Here is a 14,591-nt window from a genome sequence, read left to right as displayed (position 1 = left end):
AGTCATTAAGTGATTTGAGTTGATCTACTCGTATTTGAATTTTAGGTGGACGGACCATGGTTGAGGATAATAGAACTCCTAAATAATTAATTGGAAAATTTAATTGTACCTTATCTATTCCTATCTCTAGATTATAATTTTTTAACAAGTTTGTAAGTGTGGCATAACATTCCAGCAATGTGTTTTTATCTTTATGTGCTAATAATACATCATCCATATAGTGAAATATTTTTAGTTCAGGATTTTGATTTCTAAGTGGCTGGATTGCTTTATTAACATATATTTGACACATAGTCAGACTGTTAGCCATTCCTTGAGGGAGTACTTTCCATTCATATCTCTCATCAGGACCTTCATGATTTAATGCAGGGATAGTAAATGCAAAACGTGGACTATCCTCGGGATGAATTGGAATCGAAAAAAAGCAATCTTTAATGTCTATAGCTAAAACATGCCACGTTTTTGGTAAAGCAGACAATTGAGGAATCCCTGATTGAGCAGGTCCCATAATAACCATCTCATTATTAATTGCTCTTAAATCTTGTAATAATCTCCATTTACCCGATTTCTTTTTGATGACAAAAATGGGAGTATTATGGGGAGATACAGAAGGTTGTAAATGTCCTTCCGCTAATTGTTGTTTGACCAGATCATGGGCTACTTGTATCTTTTCTTTAGTCAGGGGCCACTGAGGAACCCACACTGGTCTTTCTGATTTCCAAGTAATTTTAATTGTCTCAGTGGCCCTTTCTGAAAATCCAACCCATGTCTGTCTGTTCCTTGATCTATTTGAATTGGTGCTGCTATACCTTGCTCTTGTTTTCCTAATCTTTTTTCTTTCCTGATACCTTGTCTAGCCCTAGTAGTGGGCGCATTAGGATTGATGTTATTTGTTAACATCAAACCTAGTTGATCTAGGACATCTCGTCCCCATAAATTAATAGGAAGGTGATCCAAAACATATGGCTGTATAGTTCCTTCACATCCTTCAGGATCCTTCCAATCTAATACCATAGCACTTCTATGGGGATTAGTCGCCACTCCTAGGCCTCGAAGCGTTTGAGTGGCTTGTTGTAATGGCCAATGTTTTGGCCATTCTTGAAGAGATATGATGCTAAGGTCAGCACCTGTGTCCAGCAGGCCATTAAACTCACGACCCTGAATATTTAGTTTTAGCATTGGGCGAGAATCTAAATTTAAAGACAACATAGCCCAATCTACACCTGTGGAGCCTAATCCCCTGGAACCTCTTTCTACATTAAGACTAGAGAACTTATTATGTAGGCTGGGTATTATTAACAACTGTGCTATTCTATCTCCAGGTGAAATTACTGATATACCTCCTGGAGAACTAGCTATAATTTTTATTTCACCTACATAATCGGGATCAATTACCCCAGGACTTATCATAAGTCCTTTTAATGTAGATGAACTACGTCCCAATAATAAGCCTACTGTTCCTTGGGGAAGAGGTCCTTTTATTCCTGTAGGAATGATTTGAACTCCCATCTCTGGAGTTAATACTGCTCTGGCAGAGGCGCAGATGTCCAACCCTGCGCTCCCTCGGGTTTGTCTGATGAGGGATTTAATGGACAATGTGTCCTGGGCACCACCCTTATGGGGTTGCTGGGTTCCTCCAATGCCCCGTATATTTGTGGTTGTGGGCCCCGGAGCATTTGGCCACCCTGTCCGTTTTTTGGCAATGAAGCCTGATGCCTTTCTCCACGATATCTTGGGTAAATACCTGATCCTTCTCCGTTTTTTGATAAGGGAGTACCTTCTATGGTGGTTTGAGAACGGCATTCATTAGCCCAATGTCTCCCTCTACGGCATCGTGGGCAAATACCCGGTATTCTATTCCTTTGATTTCTAGTTTTGTTAAAACCTCCTCTTATGGGGCAACTCCTTTTAAAATGTCCTGCTTGTTGACAATTATAGCATGTTTCTGGCCTGGCATCTAAAGCCTGTTTTACTGCAGCTGCCATGACTTGCCCTTGTTCATTAACATCTCTACATAATTTAATATATGTGTTTAAATCTTCATGCCTCCATGGTCTAATAACCTCTCTGCAGCAACGATTTGCTTGGTCATAAGCCAATTGTTTTATTAATGGCATTGCTTGTTCTGTGTCACCAAAAATTTTGGCGGCCGTTTGAATAAGCCTATCTACAAAGTCAGCGTAAGGTTCATTAGGTCTCTGTAATACCTTAGATAGCTGACCTTGTAAATCTCCATGTCCTTGTAAAGTCTTCCATGCCCTAACTGCGTCTGCAGCAATCTGTGCATATACAGCAGGATCATATTCCATTTGTTGCCGCTGACCCTCATAATCTCCTTTTCCTAGCAGCATCTCTAGATTTCTTTGAGGGTAACCGGCTGCTGCATTTCGTCTAGCTGTCTCCCTGCAAAATTCCTCATTGGCAACCTTCCATAACAAATATTGTCCTCCATTTAGCACAGATTTACACATGCTAGCCCAATCTGCTGGCGTCATGTCCAAGTTAGTAATGGACTCCACCATGCTTACTGTGAAAGGGGCTTGAGGACCATAGGTTGTTACAGCCTCCTTTAACTGCTTCACTGTTTTAAATTCTAAAGCACGGTGAATTCGCTGCCCTCCTACCTGTTCAAATACAGGGCATGCTAATCTTTGAGGTCCTGTCTCAGGATCCCATCTATCAACTACGATGGGGTTTGAGGGCCATTCAGCTGTCTCCATCGGCGGGGCTGATGGTTGAATTACACCCTCTGGTAATAAAACGGAGTTAGTAACAGCCTTTTGTTGTGGCCTTTTTCCTAATAACCCCTTTTCCTTTAAATTTTCTTCCTCTCTCTGACTAGCTCGAGAGACCTTCTCTTTTCCTTGATCTAAAATGTCTTTCTCCATGGTCTGAACCTCTAACAATTTACTTAACAACTTTTCGGTTTCTTTTTTACTAATTTCTAATCTTCTATAAAGATAACGCAACCCAATAAGATAACATAAGAAAAAACCGCAACTGAATGAAACAAAAACTGAATAAAAATTCGCTGTATCAATTTTCTCTTTCTCGGGGCTAACAAACTTCAAACCTTGAGCGAACCATTTTTCCCAGTTTGCCTGAGAAATTTCTAGGGACAGGCAACTTGAAACAAAAACGAAATAAATCAAAACAAGAACACATTGTTTTTGGAAATGGTCACCCATTCTCTCGCCTTCCCTCAGGGGCGAGCAATTTACTCACCTCCAAATTTCAGATGTTCCGCGTACGGGCCACCAAATGCCGAAGCCAAGTGCCAATGACTCGGCTTGGCACAGAATCACGAGCCACCACACAGCTCTGTAGGTTCAAACAGCAATTCTTTATTCCGGATCTCACACCAGCCTCCACACACGTTCAGGGGCAGTCTCGTTCTGCCGCACACTTCACCTACTCCACGAGGCTTTTTCCAAAATCCCATTTGAATCTCATGAGAACTCAACGGGAACAAGCAACAGGAACACCCTAATCCCAGCAGCAATAATCTTCAACCTCAACTTCCCTAAAACCCATATTCTTAAACCGGGAAACGCCTTAAACCGGGAACACCCTAAGCCCAAGGACCGGGATACTTCCTCAAACCTGCAGGATACTTCCTCAAACCTGGATCCACCCTCGATCACCTTGAGCAGGGTCATCTTTCTCAAACACACAAGCAAGGTCGCAGCAAATTTCCAAGGCAAGTCCATTTAACATGGGGTACACTGGCAAGGATTACGATGCGTCAATACCTACTTGGTAATGGCCCTCAGCATATACACACAAAAGAATTAAAATTAAGGCACCCAAAAGGCATTTGTACAGTAATGTCCTTAGCAGAATTATGTGCAATAGACAAAAGGAGAAAATACCTAAACTCTACCAATAGATGAATGTGTAAACAAAAGATAGTGTGTGTGTGTGTGTGTGTGTGTGTGTATTTTCTTATAAAGGAATGAAATTATTATACATGCTATAACAGATTAACCTTGAAAATACTATGCTAAATGAAATAAGTCAAACAAAAAAGAACAAACACTATGTGATTCCACTTATAGCCAAGTTCAATATAGGTCAATAGCCAAGTTCACAGAGAGAATGAAGAAGGGTGATTTCCAAGGGCTAGGGGAGGAGTGTGGAGTTTTGGTTTGGAATGACAGAAATGGTCTGGTAATAGACATTGGTGATGGTGGTGCAATATTGTGATCGTGCTTAATGCCACTGAATTGTACACTTAACATGATTTAAATGGTCAATTTTATCATATATACTTAATCACAATTAAAAACATTAGGAACAAGTTTATAGAATTTAAACATTTATAGAATCATGATTTAAGTGCTAAAGTTGCTATTTTCTAGCAAAAAATAAACAGAATCACAATCACTAAGAGTTGAAAGGAATAAATGAGATCTTCTGTGTCAGTCACCAAACCTTGAAATGTTATTTTATTTTAATAAAATTAAGAGAGCTCATGAATCTTACAAATTCAGTTGCACTCAGGGATTGTTAATTTGCAAATGTTGGGGAATAGCAACCCATTTGGAACAGCTGTACAATGTTTCTTGAAATCATATTTGTTTAGAAGAACATACTTATTTTACTTGGAATGTCTTTTAAGCACCAACGAAAAGCAAAAACTTCCAAGGTGCTTTAATTTTTACTACATATAAGATTGTAGAGACATCAATGCATCAATAAACCATGTTATCAAAGAATATTAGTACTGCTGGAATAAATTATAGGTGGCAAATTCCTTCATTCCAAATAACAGACAGACCCACCGAGTCAAATCTACCTTCTTTTTCAAGGCTGGCCACCTGAGATGCCCCTCTTGATCTGTCATCTCTTCTCTGCTTTCACTACCCATACTGCATTGAGATTTTCCTCTCAAAAATTGGAAAAAAAATTCTACCTCCTCAACTTCCCTCTTCCTATCTGGCTTTACTGAGCAAGCCAACCAATGTTTGTCTTCAGATACCAATCAAAATCCATGAAAGAAAAAGGGACAACAAAATTCACACATGTCAAGGATGTTTTAAAACATACTCAAACAATTTGACTTTGATATGGTGCTGTGGCAAATGTCCTTTACCTCAATCTTTGTGTCCCATTACTGTCTATAAATAACCTCTTAGGGATACTTTCAGGAAAGAATGTGATATGTGCACATGCACTCATGCAAGCCTTCCAATAGTGTTCCTGACTCCAAGGAAGGCATTGACATATTGGTGAATGGGTCTTACAAGCAGTGGAAATGGGCAATTGCCATCTTTGCAGCCACAGTTCCCTATTCTTCTTTCAGAAGAAATGCCTGTCCCACATTCAGCCCATGTGCCACAGGCGAGGCTGAGTTCTCCACAGAGGCAGGGGAGAAACATGTGACCTACCCTGAGCCCATCATTACTTTTCATTGCTCCTGTGCCAGAGATTTAGTAATGGTGCCTGGGAGTCTCATACAGAATCCCTAACTTTCTCAGGAAGGAATAGTGGGATTTTTCAGTGGCCCCTGCCGTGGATTCTGTAAGGCAAAGACAATGTGCAGGAAAAAAATCCCTCTATTTGAAAGAAGATTCAGCATTGCCAGAAGGGGAAGAAACTTGCTGGGGGCAGAGATAGCCTGTCTCTCACCCTGTACAAAACTCAAAGTGTACCAAGGACCTAGGCATTAGACCAGAGACCCTGTGCCTACTAGAAGAAAAAGTAGAACCAACTCCCCATCATGTCAGCTAAGCATGCTTAAAGCACAAGAAGTAAAATAAAGAACCAACAAATGGGATGGTATCAAATTAAAAATCTTCACAGCAAAGGAAGCAATCATGAACATGAAAAGAAAGCCTATAGCTGCCCCTCAGGTATATAAAGAACTTAAAAAACTTAACAACCCCAAACCAAATAATCCAATCAATAAATGGACAAAAGAACTGACAGGCACTTCACAGAAGAGGAGTAGGGGGCAGGCTTCTTAATCATCTAAAGGTTGTCCTGATCACAAAAGGTTGGATGAGGACAACTAATGACTATGGGGACCTGCACAAAGAGCAAGACCTGTCCTTGAGAAGCAAGACAAATTTACAGACAATCTAAGAATAAACACAAATTATTCTGTCTACTGTATTATTTCTTTCCCTCAAGTTCTCTAAAGATAAATCGTTTATAAAGCATTCTATATGCATTGTCTCATTTAATTTCCTTGATGACCAGTGGTCTATTCTATTGTCTCATTCTTTAGATAAAAAATGTGGGACAAAGGAGTTTAAACAACTCTCCCAAGTTCACTCTGATGACTGGTGATCAAGTCTGGATAAGGGATAAGAGCAGTTCTTCAAACTACATCATGACATCGATGTGTAGTCCATTTTATAATAAAATTTCCATCCTTTGACTATTCACCTAGATTCCACTGAAATTTTCTTTCTAGTAAATAAGAATTTAATAAGAGGACAAAAGTCCCCAAATATTGTTTCTAAATAAAAACATGGGTTTTGAGATTCAATGTGAAGAAGAAGAAAAAGAAGTCTCTCCATAAGGCTATTGCTAATGTATTTCATAGAGCAAGGTGGGATCAATTATAATATAATGTTTTAGTTAATAATTTCTCAAAGTTTCATCCTCTGGAAAAAAAAATCTAGTAGAGAATTTTTTGATAGGTTATTATGGATTCTAAAAAATTCTTAGATAGCAATCAATAATTAAGGAAAAAATAAGTTCACTGTGTCCTCCATTTTTGGGCAGCTTAATGACCATTTTAAAAAATATATGTATATTTATTTTTTAGTTGTAGTTGGACACAATTCTTTTATTTTATTTATTTATTTATTTTTATGTGTTGCTGAGGATGGAACTGAGGGCCTCGCACCTGCTAGGCAGGTGCTTTACTGCTGAGCCACCACCCCAGCTCCTTAATGACCATTTTTGGAGGATGACTTTATACTTCTTTCATAATTTCATTGGTTGTCTAGACTCTTCTTGTGACTGTAGAAAGGATGCTCAGGGAGCTTGTAGAGAATTTTGTAAAAAGAATTTGTCCTAAGGTAAGCATCTGCTCAAATAAATCTAGAAGCTAGCTGGATAGAAAACCAGCATCTCAGAATCAAATGTTCACCTGCTAGTGTGTTCTTAACACTGAATCCTGGGATCATGGCATTTTCTTCTTTGGGGAACATTGGCTCAATCATTTTCTTCTTTGGGGAACATTGGTACAGAGGAATAGTTCAAAGATGATGAGGCATGAACCAGGAGCATGTGGCTCTTCAAGCTTAAGAGTATCACCCTGTGCTGATTGGGCTGTGATTACCATGTGGGGCGATGGCTCCTGAGCAGGAAGAGGGCCCAGCATTGCCCCCATTGCCATCAAATACTCAGCATTGCAATCAAAAGTCTTAATTTTTCTGCCAAATCACTTGGTTTTTAATGTTGGACGTTTGTTTAATGTTGTCTCAGTTTTTAAAAAGTATTATTAACAAAAACAAAACACATTTCCAGGGCACCTGTCCACCAACCCCCCAACATCTCTGATCATAACATCACCATCTTTTATTCCTGCTGCTGCCCCAACAGCTCACACTACATCAATGATTCTTATGCTGGTACTTCCACTGTCAAAAGCAGAACTATATCTGCTATTGAGGGATGCCAGGAGGCCCATGATGACCACCCCACCACCTATCCCAATCTCACCCTAGCAGAGTAGTTGGCCTTAAATAAACTATGCAGGAAAGAAAGCAGCTGAAGAACACCACACTCTCAGGTATTTTTTAGGCCAACTATCTAAAATTTATGGGATAAAAATAAGTGTCAGGAGTATTTAATCCAAATTTTGCAGAATTAGCAATAGGGAAGACAATTTTCAGTTAAGTATTGATATAAAATACCCAGTTTACTGAATACCAGACCTATTTTTTTCCATTTCTATTTTCCATTTCCATATTCCTTTTAATCTTGTTCAATATCTATGACCAGTTAAATAAGACTAATTGATATTTATGCTTATATTGTATATTTATCAAGAATCCCATTGACAAATACTGTTGAATTATCTTTGAGTGGATATTTTAATACCTTTAAACCACTTTCTAGGCATTTTCATTGTTGCCTCATGAGGAAAGCAGGACAAAAATTATTCATTCAATTAATGCATTATTTCTGAATGCCAGAAATGCACTTGACACTGGCAAGACTTTATACTACAGAAACTGTCTGGACATGGGGTAAAGTTTTTGAATGCTTGGGTGGAGGAGGGGATGATTCACAAATCCCTGTCTTTTTCCTGGTTCTGGGGCAAACTCTAGTTTCCATTTGGGAGAAGGGAATAAAGATGGAGGAGTACTGGTTACTTAACACATCACAAAAGTGGGGGACTTCAAAAAACCAAATGGGAGTTCTCAGAATGGGGACTACTAAGGCTGCTCACTGTGAAGCTGGCCTGAGAGGGGATGTGGGCATTCCAAGGGGAAGACCAAGCGAATATATTCAGGGAAGTGAATGTCAAAGACATGTTTAGAAAAAAGGGCAGAGGTTTATGAGGCCAGAATTTGGACTTGCTCAGAAATTTGGGCTTCCTTTTGTAAACAGTGGTACCTTATGGAATGCTCTCAGAAGGAGAATGTTTCAGTAAGAAATGCTTTAGAAATATTTAAGTGGTAGCTGTGAAAATGAGATCATGAAGCAGCTAATGAAGGCTCAGGTGGCATAAAGAAAAGGCCTGATGTACAATGTAAAATTGGATGGAAGAAGAGATGATGTGATGTCAGAATTTGGTCCATCAAGTCTGAATTTTTTTGATAAGGTGACTGCATGGCCTGAGTCCTGGTCAAGGCCTAGGGTGCATCAATTATAGTGCAGCTTTGCAGCCATGAGCCCAAGAAGTAGTTTGTATGATTTATTGGTAACAGTGGCATTGATAATTGGCACCTAGGCTTGGTGAGACACCTCCCCCAAAAGAGCTCTGTCTTTGGGAATAGAAATGTAGTAAGAATGCACATATGTGAACAATGTTCAACATATGCATGGGACACCCTGCTCTGAGGTATCTTATCTATACATCAGGAGCCTTGTTGTGAGATATCTTATGCACACATTAGTGGACTGTTCATTGGAGACTGGGCCTGGTCTCAGGACTCCTTACTAAGAAGTGGCCTTTGTCTGTCATACATCTTTAACATTGCTCCTGTAGTGCATCCTTTTGCTGCAATAAAGTGTAGATTTTTTTTTTCTTTTGATGATACTGGGGATTGAACCCAGGGCCTTGTGCATGTGAGGCAAGCACTTTACCAACTGAGCTATATCCCCAGCCCTAAGTGTGGATTTTTAAGTGTAGTCTTTGTGGGTCTCGTCACCCTGTTAGACCAGGACGCAAGAAAAGACCACTGACTCCAATTAAAATCAAATTAAAGCAAGCTTATTATTTTGACCGGCCGGGCTGCCTTGCCCATCAAAATCGTGGGAGCCAAGGACAGGGGCAAGGCTTCTTTTCGGCCCAGTTTTATAGCCCCAAAAGTTACACAAAGGGGGGTTACAGATAACAACACCCTGAGGAGCATAACACAAGTTTACATTTTTGCTGGCCCCGGCATCAGAATTTATGGAGATCTTAGAGACTCAGAGAGGGTCGTTATCCGGCCAGGGAAGGCCAGAATTTATGAGGTGTCACTAAGGTTTAGGAAAGGGTTGTTATCTGGTCAGGGAAAACCGGACATGGGTGAGTTCAGGGCATGGGCAGGCATTCCAAGTAGGTTCAGAATTTGCAGTAATTTATAGTAAAGCCGAAATTATCTTTTCTTGGTTTTGTGGCGAGATGCCCAATTTTAAGAAAAGATCAGGTTGGGTCTATCAACTCTTCCTAAAGTCCAAGTTCAGTTCTTTAACAGTTAAGCCTTGTCTGCTTGTCACTATTAGTGCAAGTAGCAGATGGAAAGATGTTTGAAGAATTGTGTTGGGATGTGATCGATGGAGTGAGAGGAAAGGGTATGGAGTGACTCCTTCATTCCTGGCAGATATGGTAGAAGAATAATTTGTATGTTGGAATAACACAACTTGTTAGGACACAAGTATGGATTGCTTAGAGCTGCCTATGAATTCCTAGCCAGAGATGTGTAAGAAGCAATTTCTAACTCACTCCTGTTTCAGTGTCATCTACAGCATTTGGGGGAGGCTGAGTGGAGTTTCGAACTTTGGAGAAAAATCAACAAGGTGTTCCATTCTACAACAATGTGCACAGGAGGGAAAACTTTCTAAGACATACCCTTCAGAGTCAAGGAAGTAATTTAATGAGTGCAGTTTGCCTACGGGGAACTGACATGAGTAAGAGACCCCATAAAAATGCTGATGAGAAATTCATAGTATTCAAGACAGTATGGTTAAAACTGATCAAACCTGCAAGCTACATTTAACCCTGGGTCACCATTTTGTATTGACTCCATGAAGCAGTGTTGACCTCCAAACATCAGTAATGTGAGGAAGTGCCTAGGTAGCTCCACAGAACCCAAGAATATTTTTTCATTAAAATTTCTGTGCCCTCACTGTGATTTATCTTAGATCAAATGTGTCTCATTCCCCATGTGGTTATGTGTCTTCATTTCTCTACACTTTCTATAGCTACAACCACGGTCGTAATATTGAGGACAAAGATCTTTTCTTTCTTACAGTTGACAATGTGACAAAATGAGAAAGGAACAAGTCACAGTCCAACTCACTTAATATAGGAAATATTTGACAAGAAGCAGAACTAAAGAGTTTTTAAAGCACTTGTCCCAAAGAATAACATGCATGCATGACACTACTCCAAATTTTTACTTTTTTAAACATTGTAACTTCTCTTTATTATCGTCCAAGGTGTGAAAATTGAATTTAAAAAAAAAAACAGAAAGAGGTTTTTACATTTAAGTTTTTATCCTACATGAAATACCCACCTGTAGAAAGGTAAATTTTTCATGGCATGAATCCTTAGGACTAGTTTTTCAGTCCTTAGAGATGAGTTGATTCTTTTGGAACCTAAACCTAGTTTTCAAAGCAGGGTGCATTGCATGGAATAGTCTAGAGAGCTATTTCCTGTGCCACAAGCACTTGAATTTGTGTTCTGCCTCTCATTGATGGTTATGAGGCCTCCATATTTTACATGACAAAGACAGGATTTCTCAAAAGTTAAGCTCTGCTGGAGAGAAGCCATGGTCTCATCTGACAAAGGCATTTCTTCTTTGGTAAAGCAAGTTGTCTTTATCTGAACCACATAGATTCTAGATCTTTCTACTCATAGACTTCTCGTTTCTGGAGTTTATGAACAAGGACTCAGTCTCTGCCTGCCACTGTGAGAGTGATTCTATCCTATTTATTAACAACATTCTGAACCAAGAGTGCTTTACTGGGAAAGGAGAATCTAATGGGACCTTACTTGTAGGACTGTGCTGGTGATCAGATGAGAGACACATATCCACACATTTGCTAGCACAGAAGGGATTGCCATAAAGGTCCTCAGGGGATTCTCTGGGTTGACCAGAGGACCAGCAAGTATCTGGAGGAGAAGGAGGTTGGTGGGCAACCAAAGTATCTGCTGGTCTCTAAGCTGATTTTCTGTCCTTTGATACTTCTTAGAATTTGAAGTTGGGTAGGTATGAGGATAGGTAGGATGAGATGTCAGACTCAGGCAGGTGAAAAGATATAATACCCTATATTTCCTGGGTATGGTCCCCAGCATAGATTTTTAAAAAGGAAGGAAAGAAGGCAGGAAGGCAGGAAGGCAGGAAGGAAGGCAGGAAGGAGATGGAAATGTAAAGTTGAGAAGAGTCTCCTTGTCTGGAGCAGCTTGGCAATATTTACAGACAACTTGGAAAGTTTACTGTTGAGACCGGATGCCATGCACAGAACTGAACCACTCTGGTCAAAAGAAGCAACTGCACAGGAAAGACTTCTAACATCTTGCATCAAAGAAATTCTCTAGAAAAGATTTTTTTAAATTTCTGATGGAGCATCAGGTGACTTATTCCTTAAACTTAAAATATTGTTATTAGATTTCATCAGAAACCAGATGATTTTTACCCTTTGGTGACCATTCAGAAAGCTATAACCATTCAGAATGTTATTTATTAATCTAGATAAGTAATCTTGCATTAAAAAAATCATGCTTAAACTTAAAAAAAAAACTTTAAATTTATATCCTGAACTTTCTGTAACCCCTTCAGTGAAACTGAGAGGATCAGAAGTTTGACCTCAGTCCTTGATCAAATCCAGCAATGGGTCTGCAAAGTCCTTCCTTAGGAGCAGAAAGCCTGAGAGCTGGAGCAGAGGCAGGTTTGTGTCTGAGCAATGAATAACTTGAGGAGGAAAGATGGAGTTTCATTAATTTTGAGTCTTCAAAACCTGATGTGAGAACTGGCACTGATAGATTCTTAATTAATAAAATCTTTAAAAATATATTTGTGTTTCTTGTTTACTTCATTTAAAGTTTTTTTCTTGGTGTGTGTGTGTGTATGTGTGTGTGTGTGTGTGTGTGTGTGTGTGTGTGTGTGTGTGAAGCTCAATTTTGTAGAATAATTTGTACATCTATAAAGAGCGTTAATGACTTTTGTCGTTCACTGGCACATTCAGAACAACAAATTCCCAGATAGCTGTTTCATGTCACTATTCCCCTGAGGCCAAAATATTAGAATAATAGAATACCTTTTTCTTTAAAAAAAATCCATAAATTCAGGCAGAAATATTTTAAAGAAATAGTAAAAAAATTCTTTAAATATTTCATCATATGGCATAAGAGAGCTCCTAAATACCTAAAATTTAGGAACTATTATTCTTTAACTTACCTTTTAGACATAATTAACAAATACCCTTGAGTAGTATTAAATGGAATGATTCTATTTATGATAGTAAAAAAAAAATCATGTAAGATCTGCATAGCATATAATTTGAAAGTATCAATAGCTAACTTTTCTGGCAAAGAAAATAATAATTCAAATTATGCAATTTAGAAAAAAATCAGAGGTGACTGGGATCAGGTTTTAAAATGGCAGCTATTGCCAAGTTGTTATTTATGTGCCAGCTACTGTGCTTGGCACTTTCACATAATTACAACATCAAATCCAGCGTTAGAAAAATATTAATCTCCTTATGGTGTGACTGTTGTTTTAAAAAACTACTCTCTAGTATATGAATAATTTGCTTGGTAAGAGAGTATCCAGCTCAATTTTTGGCATAAAATGGTCTTTCAAGGAATTTTTTGATTTTAAAAAAATATTTTTGCCATGCATATAATGGTTGTGGTCAATGCAGGAAAAATGATTTTGGGAATCAAGCAGTTAACTACTTTAATAAATATCAAACAGCAAGAGACAATCCAACTCCATGGCTGTCATCCAAGAAAAAAATTCAAGGTCATCTACCATTATCATTTCACTTTCATATAACAAGTAAAGTCTTTGCATTTTTGTTTCCTTTTAACTCTTTAGAAAAGCACATGATTTTGTCACTTTGGGGGGTCTAAATTCTTAAAAACCATCTGGAGCTTGAGTCAGTTGCATACTCTTGGAAAGAACCTGTAAAAACGAGCCACAGCTAGAAATAGCTGGTAAAATGTTAAAAAACAAGCACCCTACCCCAAATAAATCTGAGGTATTACCAACATATAAACTAGTATATGTTACCGGAGATGTTAAATAATAAAAAAGTTTTAAAAATATTTCCTCATATGGCATAAAATGCCTAAAATTTAGGAACTATTATTCTTTAACTTACATATTGTGTATGTGTGTGTGTGTGTGTGAAGCTCAATTTTGTACAAGAATTTGTCTATAAAGAGTATTAATGACACATAACATGTTAGTATGTGTTACTAGGAGATGCAGCACTTAATATTTCATTTAGCTCTGTTTTAGACAAAGACTCGCCAAAAACATTATTTACTTGAGAAGCAGGAAAAACTTTCTCCTATCAGAAAAGGTCACTTTTAAATGAATGAATATGGAGATAATGAAGAGTCAGTGGGTAATAAGTTCAGAGAAATTAATTGAAGAGTTATAATTCAGCTTAAAAATATCAATCTTTCCAAGTTCTACGGGGTCATCAAACTTGGGACAGAATTGCATTTTGGTTATCAGCCTCCCTTCTTTCTTTGTTTTTATTTTTACCACAGAAGTCAATAGAATGCATTTTTTGAGGCCATAAAACAATTGATGGATGATTTTGGAGGAAAATATTTAGAATTATTATGGAGAACAGAATAAGGAAAATCGCAGTGGGATTTGCCTGGAAAGAAAAAAGATGATGGAGGTTTAAGAGCTACTTTCTCACCAATTGCTTTTATTGAAGAAAAAGGGAAGGCATGGTTCTTTCATGAACACTTTGGACAAGCATTTCTATTTGATTGAAAGTCAATTCTTGTGTGGAAGTACAACCCTGGTTTTGCTAAGGATTTCTCATATTTATTTCAAATTTGCAATGAAGATTTCATTGTGGTCTTTGATTCCAGATTTCCTGAATGTCTGTCTAGTTCTAAAACTGTCTTTGGATCTTCCTTGATACCTTCAATTTCTATATTTAGAAAGGAGTTATTTTACTTTAAGAAAAGGAAAATTCTAATATAAGGGAAACCTCTTGTGGAAATA

The 14,591-nt window shown here is 38.3% G+C and overlaps 1 non-coding gene across 1 annotated transcript; it reads right to left on the bottom strand.

Moving 5' to 3' along the window:
- Positions 1–9,218: 9,218 nt before the first annotated feature.
- Positions 9,219–9,291, bottom strand: Trnav-cac (transfer RNA valine (anticodon CAC)). The gene has a single exon. It is a non-coding gene; the product is annotated as a tRNA-Val (tRNA).
- Between the last annotated feature and the right edge of the window lie 5,300 nt (positions 9,292–14,591).

This window comes from Urocitellus parryii (assembly GCF_045843805.1).
Source record: "Urocitellus parryii isolate mUroPar1 chromosome 13 unlocalized genomic scaffold, mUroPar1.hap1 SUPER_13_unloc_8, whole genome shotgun sequence".
In the NCBI taxonomy this organism is placed as follows: Eukaryota; Metazoa; Chordata; class Mammalia; order Rodentia; family Sciuridae; genus Urocitellus; species Urocitellus parryii.
Note: the sequence above shows the minus strand (reverse complement) of the source record. Positions and strands in the feature narration are given on the sequence as shown.